The following is an 11103-nucleotide window of genomic DNA, read 5'->3' as shown; positions in this document are numbered from 1 at the left end:
TTTGCCTGTGTTGATTTGAATTAAGATTCTGTCTTGCTTGCTGCCTCCTGGATTATTGTAATTCTGGTCTCCATCTAAGTCCAGAATCAACAGACAGTTGAAAAGTTATATTTACTCTGAGAGCAAGGAAAGAGAGAGTTTTCTCAGGAGAAAGGGAAATCCAGATGACCAACACTGCAGAGCACAGAGCCTGAGCCCCTAAGCGACTGTTTGTGTGGTTGAGGGGTAGCAGTTCTACTCTCTGGGAGGCAGTTTTAAATTAGGGACTTAGAGAGGTCTACTCTCTTATGCACTAAAGAAATAAAGCAGAGGGGCTGGAGAGATGGCTCAGTGGTTAAGAGCACTGACTGCTCTTCCAGAGGACCAGGGTTCAATTCCCAGCACCCACATGGCAGCTTCCAACTGTCTGAAGATCCAGTTGCAGGGGATTTGACACCTTCACACCAATGCACATAAAATAAAATTAAATAAACCCTAAAAACATTAAAAAAGGAATAAAGCAGAAGCTTCCAGAATTAAAATGAAAACTCTTGAGAAATGAATTTTGTCTCTATACTCTTAGTAGTCTTGTCTATAAGCAGTATAATATGTTCATATACAGTGCCCTTTTCCGACTGACACATAAAATTCATATTATTTTGTGATTCATTATCCGTTAGAACTTAGGTGAAGCCTTCAAAATCTCCGATTTGCTTTTATCTACATTTCTAGATTCCAGACTGGTAATTGAGATGAAAGACTGAAAAATGATTTCTCTGAAGTGACCCTTCATGAATTTTTACCTCAGTTATATAAGAGTGAGGGTCGTTGTCTCCAGCTTTCCTTCTGCATGTGAAGTACAGTGTGGCATTCTCTCTTCAGTCTGAGTGTTGGGTGACATTGATCACCTCCAAAGCAGTTAAGAACAATTATGCTCAGGGAGGAGCCAGGGACATAAATTCTCTGCCATGTCTTCAGATAATTAGATGTGTCTGGAGGGAATTCCTTGCTTTGTGAATGGGGGCAGCGCTAAATGTAAGACAGCGAGTAGCACATCTTTAGAAAAAGGTTTCTGCCATTTCTCTTTCACAAAGAGACTGATAGTCTATGGCACAAATAAAATCAGGTGGCTTAATTCAATAATAAATCCCAGGGCCAAGGTTTTTTTTTTTTTTTTTTTTTTTATTTTATTTTATCCCAAGAACTGAGTTTTAGTGAATGTCACTACCATTTTGTCTTCTCAGATCAGTGGATTACTCAAATAAGAGAGCCCTAAATACCTTGTTTGGGACATCACTACCCAGATACTGTCTTGCCTTTCAAACTGGAGGTGAATAAGGGTAGAATTGAGGATTTGGGGATTAAGCAGTACCTTAGCTTTAGAGTGCTGTCAGGCTTAGTGACACCCTCTAGCCTTTGGCAGGAGACTGCTCTACCTTGAGTAGTCTGTGGGCTCACTTGTTTGAGGTCAGCTCCAGCATCTTTATACTATCTTCTGCAGTGCTAATATGCTGTACTGCCAAACCTTTAATAAGTTTTATCTAGAAATGATAAATTACTTCTTACTTTTAAATATTAGATGGCACTCCTCCAGAAGTTGTAAATTTGAATGAAGTTGGCTTAGCTTTTCTTGCCCTTTCTTGGTTTTCTTGTCCCCTCTGGAAGGAAGCTTAGTGTGATAAGCTGCAGTACACCTCCATCCTCTTACCCTCGCTGTCTTCACTTATGTTTCTCCATTTCCTGGAGGGTTGCTCAGATACCTCAAGTGCTCTTCTCTTCAGAGTTTGGTAATCTGGGTTTGCTTTTCTGATGTGAGCCTTTCTTTTCATTTGCTCTCCAGGTGAGCCTGGCATTTGCTAGGAATCAGAGTAGAACCAGCAAAGTGGCCAGCAATAGAGTGCTGATCCAAAGGAAGAAAGGGAGCCAGGCATACCTCAGCCCGGAGTGGGAAATTTGATAGGAGCTCAGAAGTGCTTCAGCTTTGGATTCTCATTTTCTTTATTAAAGGAAATGAGCACCAGAAGGTAGAGACTCAGAAAGAGGACAGAGAGAAAACCTCAAATCTGAAGAATACAGATGGCAGTTGTAGCGATCAGTCCGTATTTAGCAAGTTCCCGTGTAAAACATCAGTGGAGTAATAATGTATAAGCAGTTATAGCTACACAGTAGGTTCTTTCCTGTGATGCAGTTCTTGGACTGCTAAGATTATGCTAGTATAAGACAACACAGAGAAGGCTAAGGCTGTGATTATTTTGTCCATGATTTGTTACTTTTGGTGATAACATTTCTTAGGTACACCTTTTACTTTCCAGGTTACTCTCCTATTGGGTTGTACGATTATGTAAGTTATTATTGTTTCTTTTGGATGTTTCTATCATATCTTCATGTATTTGTATTCAGCACTAGTTTGAGCTCTCCTCTTTACTGTCTCTCTCTGGTTACATTCTAATCTAGCATCTAAGACCAAAATATTAAAAACAAAGCTATAAATCTTAGTGAAATACAGGACAGACTGTAAGGAAAGGGTATCTAGGCAGCTTACATCCAAGTTTTAAAAATGTGTACCTGCACATTAAACACATCTGAATACGGACTTACATTTCTGAAGTGGGTTTTTTTCTACCCCTCCCTCTTCTCCCTTCCTCTCCCATCCCCACAACTATAACTCATCACAGGGTGAAAACACTTTTTAATTCCCCTTCTGGAATCTTGTCTCTATTTAAAGACGGTCATCATCATAATTATGTACTGAATATAAGCATAGCTTGGGCACATTCGCTTTTTCAGAAGCACATCTAATGTTTCTCGTCCATACTTCGCTGTTGCTCACTTGTTCACTTTCCTGATCATCATCACAACTGTTTTTCTGTCTGGTTCATCTGAGTAGGCGTCTGCTTTTTGCATTTCTCAGAGACCTTTGTTAAACTCAGTTAGCAGTATGAACCCTGGCAGCATCACTATGCTAATTCATTTTTCCCACTAATAGCTCTTTAATATGTTCCGTTATCATGGTTTTGCTATGATACACATCAGAATCTGACTGCGACCCCTTTCCTCATGGAAATGCAGTATCCAGATAGGACTTGCTCTTTCCAGATCGCTTGTCCTCAGAGTTTTTGACTTCTGACTTGATATCTAGAGTAACTGGGCAATTAGTTTATAACTTTGAGCTCACCTTCTAGTCAAACAGTCTGCTGCCTTCTTACATCATTTGCTTTATATTTTACAGAGTTCATTTTAATAGTGAGTTACATAAACTACATCTTAGGCAACACCTCCTCTGTAGTTAAATAATGTGGAACTATTTGAGATTTCTTGCTCTAGGTGGTAGAACTAAAAGCAGTTGAAGTGTGTATGTTTTGGAGAGATTGAAAATAGTTAGAGCATTTCTTTCTTTAGTAACTTAACCAGAGATAAATGTATAAAGTGCTTCCCCTCCATGATATTTTTGTGTTAGATTTTTAACCCCTCCCCCACAGACTTTATTGATATAGTTACGCATACATAGGCTTTGCAGCATTAGCTAAAATTTCTGCTTTCAGAGGTGTCTTTGACAGCCCTTTTATTCTGGCGTCATTTTTCCAACTGTAGATACAATCATAGATTGGGTCACTGGTTACATTAATCTTAAAAATATGTAAACCAAAGAACCCTCAAGGGGCAGCAAAGATCGTATAAGTTTCTCTCATTTGACCTTCTTGTTTCTTTTGCTAGGAATGTACTGTTGGTCACCTGGATTTGTTCTGCTATTTTCAATAATTGATGACTTATTTTTCCTATGATTGATGCCTTTTTATTGATATGATTGATATAAAAGCTTAAAAAATAATTAGCTATAAGTATATTTTTGTTGAGATGTAATTGATCTCACATTCAATGTTCTATTACTAAACCGAAATGTGACATTTTTTCAACTGCATACGTTATTTATTAAAGGATAGAGACTGGTGGGAAGAATTAAAAAACTTAATTTAGGGGTCTTGACTGGATATAAGGAGACTCTTAGATGTGCATCTTCTTCTTGAAGTAGATTGATGCTGCCAGGAGCAGATATGTCTTATTGTCATGAAAAGTTTTAACTTCTTAAAACATTTAAATGCTATATCTTGTACATTTTTGAAAGGTTTGAAGAATACTTATTCATTTAAAATATATCTCCGTACATCTAGAATACCTAAGTAACATGACTACAAGCTTGACTATTATAGATAATTATCTATTAACCAGTATTTCTTAATTATACATTACATTTTTAAATGAGCTGCACAAATGCAATACCTTAGTCAAAAGCAGAAATATACATATAACAAAATTGACCTAAAATTTGCATCAATAGACTAAGATCCATACCAATACAAAGTATTTGTATCTATCTCATATGCCCCTTTAAATGTAAACAAAAATTTATAAATAATTGTTTAGGGAATTTGGGTGTAGTATTCTCCAAACTGCTTCCTGCTTTTTGCTGGGCAAAGTAATTTTTTGGGGGGGTTGTTCACGGTGACCTTTCTGGGGGTTTTGGTCCATCAAATCACATTGGTCTGGAAGGAATCCATAGGTTCTCATCCTCTGTGGAAACAAAAAGAGAACCTTTTTTCCAAAGCAACAAATCCTTAGACCCAAACTTTGAAGTGAAGATACCTGTAAAATATATATGTTGGCTTAGCCTAGCCGCCCGTATAATGAAATGTCTTTCTGTGTGTAGCTCAGTCACAGTCAAAAAAATTCAAAGAAAACACAATAATATACATAATTCAGACCGACTGTGTATGTTCCATCTTTATGTGGCTGAGAGTTTCTGGAAATTATTTTTAAATTAGTATGGTATTTACAATATGCCAATAATGATTCCAGATTGATCCCAGACTCTTTTTATTGTACTAAACATTGTATTGCTTTAAGTAAAGAACCTTCTAAATTTTAATAAGACAATGAAACTTACTTTTGTCTTCATAGTTTGAATCAGCTTATGTCCTGACAAATATTGCTTCAGGAAATTCTCTTCAGACCTGGATTGTGATTCAGGCAGGAGCGGTGCCTATCTTTATTAAGTTGCTTAGCTCAGAGTTCAAAGATGTCCAGGAACAGGTAAAATCTTTGCAGAAACTGCACTCACCCATCTGGATGGAACTTCTCAGCACAGGAAGAGAAACTCCTGGTGTGCCAAGGACCCCCCCCCCCCCCGCCCAGACAAAAGGGCAAACTTGGGGGGCAGGGTTATGTGGAACAAAGAAGTTCCTGCAGCAGGAGCTGGAGGTGCCCTGAACTCCCTTCTGGGGATCTTCTGGCTGTGCAGGCACACACTCACCCCTCTGGGTGAATAGCCTCAGTGCAGGAGCAGGAATTGTTCCTGGCCTCAGGACCTCATAGACAATAGGGAAGGCTTGGGGGAGGCAGGGTCATGTGGAACAAAGAAGCCCCTGCAGCAGGAGTTGGAGGGGCCTGTACTCTGTTCCTGGACCATCCACCCTGGACAGGGACATAGTCACCTGTCTGGATGGATCTCCTCAGCAAAAGAACAGGGAATCCTGGTAGTCCAAGGACCTCGCAGACAAAAGCTCCATATCTTTCTTTAGGTTTGGAAAGTTTTCTCCTATGATTTTGTTAAACATATTTTTTGTGCTTTTGAGTTGAACTTCTTCTCCTTCTTCTATACCTACTATTCTTAGGTTTAGTTTTTTCATAGTGTCTCATATTTCCTAGATATTTTGTGTTACACTTTTATTAGATTTAATGATACTTAGACTGATGAGTCCATTTCCTGCATTTTATCTTCAGTGCTCTGGATTCTCTCTTCCATCTCTTGTATTCTGCTATTTAAGCTTGCATTTGTGGTTCCTGATCATTTTCTCATGATTTCTGTTTCTATAATTCCTTTGACTTGTGTTTTATTTATTGTCTCTATTTCAGTTTTCAGGTCTTGAATAGTTTCTTTCATATGCTTGATTTATTTTTCACGGTATTTTTTAAGAGATTTGTTGATATATTCCAATATTTTGTTTGTCTTTCCCTCCATTTCTTTGAGGGAATTTTTTGTTTCCTCTTTGAGTGTCTTAAACATTCTCCTAAAGTTAGTTTTTTAGGTTCTTTTCTTCTGCTTTATCTATATTTGGTTGTTCCAGTCTTACTGTTTTAGGGTCACTAGTTTTTACTGATGTTGTGTTGCTCTTTGTTGTGTTGATAGTGTTCTTACTTTGTCTACCCATTTTTCCTCTGATTGGTGTAGTTGGGACTGTCTGTGACTCTGGTGATCAATCTTCCAGGTGCCAATGTATTCAAGGTTCAGGTCATTGCTCCTTATGGTGTAGTCAGAGCCACAGTTCCAGTCATCCAACTGGTCAATCCATGTTCCTGGAGGTTGCTTGGTGCTCCTGGGGTTTGCTCTGCTATACCAGAGTTCATTTGGGCCTGCTCCCACAGAAATTGCTTGCTTGAGATTCTTTCTGCTGAGGTTACTCCCTTGGGCCAATTCTGGTAGAAGCCCTGGATCAGGCCTATTCCCCCTGAAGATTCACTCCCCAGAACCACAGAGGTCTCTGGTTTTTGCCTGCTCCCTCAGTGTTTACTCCCTTGTACCTGATCCTGTGGAGTTCACTGCCTCAGGCTGCTCTGGCCTAGGTATCTGGCTTAGTCCTATTTCTATAAATGTCCCTGGTCTGAGTCTGCTCCTGCATAGGTCCCTGACTTGGACTTGATCCCACAAAGAACTCAGGCTCTAGTCTACTCCCTGGGAGTTCCCAGACTTGGGTTTTCCAAGAACTGCAGAGGTCTTGGTTCAGGACTCCTTCCTAGGAGGTCCCAGACTCACTTAGACTTCTTCTCAGATTGATGAACATCTTAAATATGACCATAAAATCTTCATCCAGCAACTGATAGAAACAGAGACCCACAGCAGAGCACTGGGTTGAGCTCCCAAAGTCCAGTTGAAGAGTAAGAGGAGTGAGAATATCAACAAATAGGTCATGACCATGATGGGGACACCCACTGAAATAGTTTACCTGAGCTGATGGGAGCCAATCAACTCTAGACAGAAAGGGAAGGGAACAACATTGGACCAAACTAGGCTCTCTGAATGTGGGTGACAGTTGTATAGCTGGGCAGACTTTGGGACCACTGACTGTGGCACCAGAATTTATCCCTACTGATTGTCCTGGATTTTTGGGAACCCATTCTCTTTGGATGGATTCCTTGCCCAGCCTAGATCTAGTAGGGAGGGTCTCGAAACCTTCCCCAAACAGTGTGCACTATCCTCTCTGATAGCTGGATGGTGTTAGCTTGGGGAAAGGTAGAGGGAACGGGAGGTAGGGAGGGAGTAAGAGCTGGGATTGGTATGTAAAATGATAAAAGATAGTTTGTTTTCTGTTTTAAAGCATAAAATAAAAAGAATTAAAAGAGAAAAACAATCAAAAACAAACAAACAAATAGAAAATATACTAAGGTGATTAAATGATTGTTTATAGTCAGGATTTGAGTTTATTTTCTACTTTTAGGGATTAGTTACAATGGCTGGTTATCAATATTTGCAACAAAATAGTACAATGATATAAAATTTCCATTTTTGTTTCCCTTTTCTTTTTAGTGTTGTTTCATGAGGTATGAAATCCTTTAGTTGCACTGGACAAATTATATGGTCCTCTAGGGAGAGAATCTAAGCTATGATCACATTCAAAATTATCTCATGCTTTCTGGATCTTATGCTTAATGATCTCTTGAGGTTTTGTTAAGTAGCTTCCTATATTTTATGTTAGGTTGTTATTTGGTACTTTAGGCTAGAGAAATTAGGAAAGCCAGTCTTTGAAGATGTTGTACATTTTATACAGGTAAAATGCACAGAGATGTTTAAATAATGAGAAGTGTGGCTTTAATTGTAGATACAATTCTTGTTTTAAAATGGCTCTGAGCATAGATAATACCTAAAGTGCTTGTGTTTGTTTAAAGAAAAAGTAGATAGCAAACTGAAAAAGGAATTGCATAACATGGGAAAATACTTATTAAAAAATTCTTCGATGTTTAGAACAATGCTAATTTTCTTTGATTTTTGAGCTAGAATAACATTGTACATGAGGAAATGTAAAAGACATTAGAAAACATCAAAAAGCTTTGTAGTACTTTTCATTTCTTCAAGATGTAATTTTCCAATACATACTCATTTCTCTGTGCAATTGTTGAGAATTTGAAAACAGAATAAAACTTACATAACATGAATTGGATTTATTTTTCACATTTACTCTGTAAAAAATTCGTTTTTATTTTATGAATATGAAGTTCTTGCTTTCATGTTTTTTTTATTGATAAAAGAAGAATAAAGAAAAAAAAACAAATTTCCACCTCCTCCCAGCCTCCCCTTTCCCTCCCCCTCCTCCCACTCTTCTACCCCTCCTCCCACTCTTCTCCCCCTCCTCCCACCCCTCTCCCCTTCCCCTCACTCCTCTCCCCCTCCCTCTCCAGTCCAAAGAGCAGTCAGGGTTCCCTGCCCTGTGGTAAGTCCTAGGTCCTCCCCCCTCCGTCCATATCTAGGAAGGTGAACATCCAAACTGGCTAGGCTCCCACCAAGCCAGCAGATTGCGTAGGATCAAAACTGCGTGCCATTGTTTTTGGCGTCTCATCAGCCCTCATTGTTCGTCATGATCAGAGAGTTCAGTTTTATCCCATGCTTTTTTTGGTAATAGTCCAGCTGGCTTGCTTTCATGTTTGTATGTGCATCTAGCAAGCAGTACTTGAGGAAGCCAAAAGGATGTGTTGGATTCTCTGGAACTGGAATTACAAACAGATATAAGCTGCCAAGTGGGTACTGATAAACTGAACCCATTTCCTCTGCAAGATCAGTGAGTACTCTCAACCACTGAGCCATCCCTCCAACTCCATCTCCCGTGGCCTATAACAAATGTGTATATTAATTTATTTTCTGAACTGTTAGACAGTTAAAGATTTTAGCAAATAGCAAGTCATAATTTTTCTTGGGTGACAATGAGAGTCAGAGTAATTAAAACGCAAAAGGTATTGAGTTGATTGAATTTTGAAATTAGAAAACTAAGGGTGTTGCTTTGTTTCATGTATTCCCATAAGTAGTTATTTGAAAAAAGACACATAGTTATTTATATTTTCCACAATAATCAATAAAATCAGCAGTTGTTCTTAAATTAGAAGGGTTTGGGGATCTTTGTGTGTAAAGCAGCGTTCATGACAATTTGAGAAGTAAAAATCCAGAGTTTGTCTTGCAGGAGTAATAAGCTTACAATATTTATTCAGGAGAAAATATTCACAGGTGATAGTTTTGATGGGTGCTTTGTTCTAAGATAGCAGATAACTATAGGGGCGCTGAACTTACAGCTCTGCAGTAGGAACTTTATTACCAAATACTTCCTGTAAGAATTAGGTAATTATTAAAAATTTAGGTGTCTGAAAATCTGTTTTGGAGAATTCTATATATGACATTTTTAGGACTATATAGGTATGAACAAGGGGAATAGTCACAATGTAAGTTAAAAAATGAAGTCTGCCTTTTGTATTATGGATATTTTAATAATTGCAAGGGAATGTATGTTAAATAATAAACAAGAATAAAATTAAAACACAACCAAAGGTAAGAAAAGATTTAAAATGACCTTTCCTGTGTGTGTTTCCTGTGTTGGTGGTGGCTCATAGGCAAATGAACATCGTATCCTTCACTCTCTGCAGATGTCTACATGACACTTTTTGGATGCTATTCTGTCAAGTGAATATAAGCCCGTCATGTCTTGACTATTATCTTTTTCTAAATTCCATGTTGCTGTGGTATAGTTACATATCATTCTACTCTAAACTCAAAAGCCTTTTTGGGTTTTACCTTGGTGATGGAGATTGGCCATCCAAAAGATGAATTCATGGTGGATACAGGGTTTATTGACAATGCTTCCCATAGCTTTTGAACTTGAAAGATGTTTGAAGCTTTGTAATTGGTTTTAGCTATGTGGCTTTTGAAGAATGGTTGGAAAACAGTACAAATTGAATAAATTGTCTATACTTAAACTTTCCTTTTTTCCATAACCACACATACATTTCAAATTTCATTGTTGGTTTTAGATTTTCCCTTTGATCTCATTGTCTTTTTCTTTACTTTTAGTATGCTTTGCTTCTAGTTTCTCTGTCACTTTAGAACTCTGCAAATCTTTTTATCTTTAAACCTATAATCAGGTATATATTCATGTGTGCTTGAAATAAACTACATCTTTATCTATATTTCAACAAATTCCAATATACATTATGTTGCAATTCTGAATTTTAGCATGGGTTATGAAAAAAGTCATTGTAGTCCTTAAATCTTTCGAACTTATATCTAGTTGATATATAATACTTAATGAATTACACTTAATTAAGTATAAGGACCAAGGAGACACTCAGAGGTTTTTGAGAAAAATACATTTAAATTACATTGAAAGTACACTTTGATTACTAAGTAACCTGAATAATCTATTATTGAATAAGTGGTAGTTAACATATTTTGAAGGGCAATAAGTAATACATTTTGAAATGTCTTCCAGAAATGGAATTTCTTTCTCTCTATTTTATGATACTATCTCTTTTAATTCATTCATTTATCTCATGTATTCAAAGTATTCTGAAAAAAATGAAAGAATATTAGTATCAATATTAATTAGTTCATGTAAAACACCTATATGTTGAATACATCTTATGTTTATATACTAACATGAATTGTGAGTTTTATAATATATACAAAAGATGAATCAACGATCTCTGGAATAATTTGTCTGAACCATGGTATTATTTAGTTTTTTCTGAATTTTGTTTTTTTCTTAATTTTGTTTTGAGAGCCTTTTTTGTTTCTACTGTGCTGTTTGTTCTCTAAGGAGAAGCAGACCTACAACATACTGTCATAATTTTTTTTTCAAAGTTGAACAAATGCTTTCTACTATAGCAGGTCTACCATGTGAGGTTTAAAATTTCTACGCATGAGCTGAACTCTCCAGGGAGTAATTCTCATCTATGCATCTTATTTTATAGCAAACACTTAGGTAGAGTATGAAATTTGACATTGAACTGTCATTTTCTATACTGAAGGGCATCACTGTAATCCAAATAATCCACATAGTACAGAATACTACATGACTGCCACCAGCATCACTG

The sequence above is a fragment of the Microtus pennsylvanicus genome, chromosome 2 (assembly GCF_037038515.1).
Source record: "Microtus pennsylvanicus isolate mMicPen1 chromosome 2, mMicPen1.hap1, whole genome shotgun sequence".
Lineage (NCBI taxonomy): Eukaryota > Metazoa > Chordata > Mammalia > Rodentia > Cricetidae > Microtus > Microtus pennsylvanicus.
The sequence above is the reverse complement of the archived record's forward strand: the minus strand, read 5'-3'. Positions refer to the sequence as shown.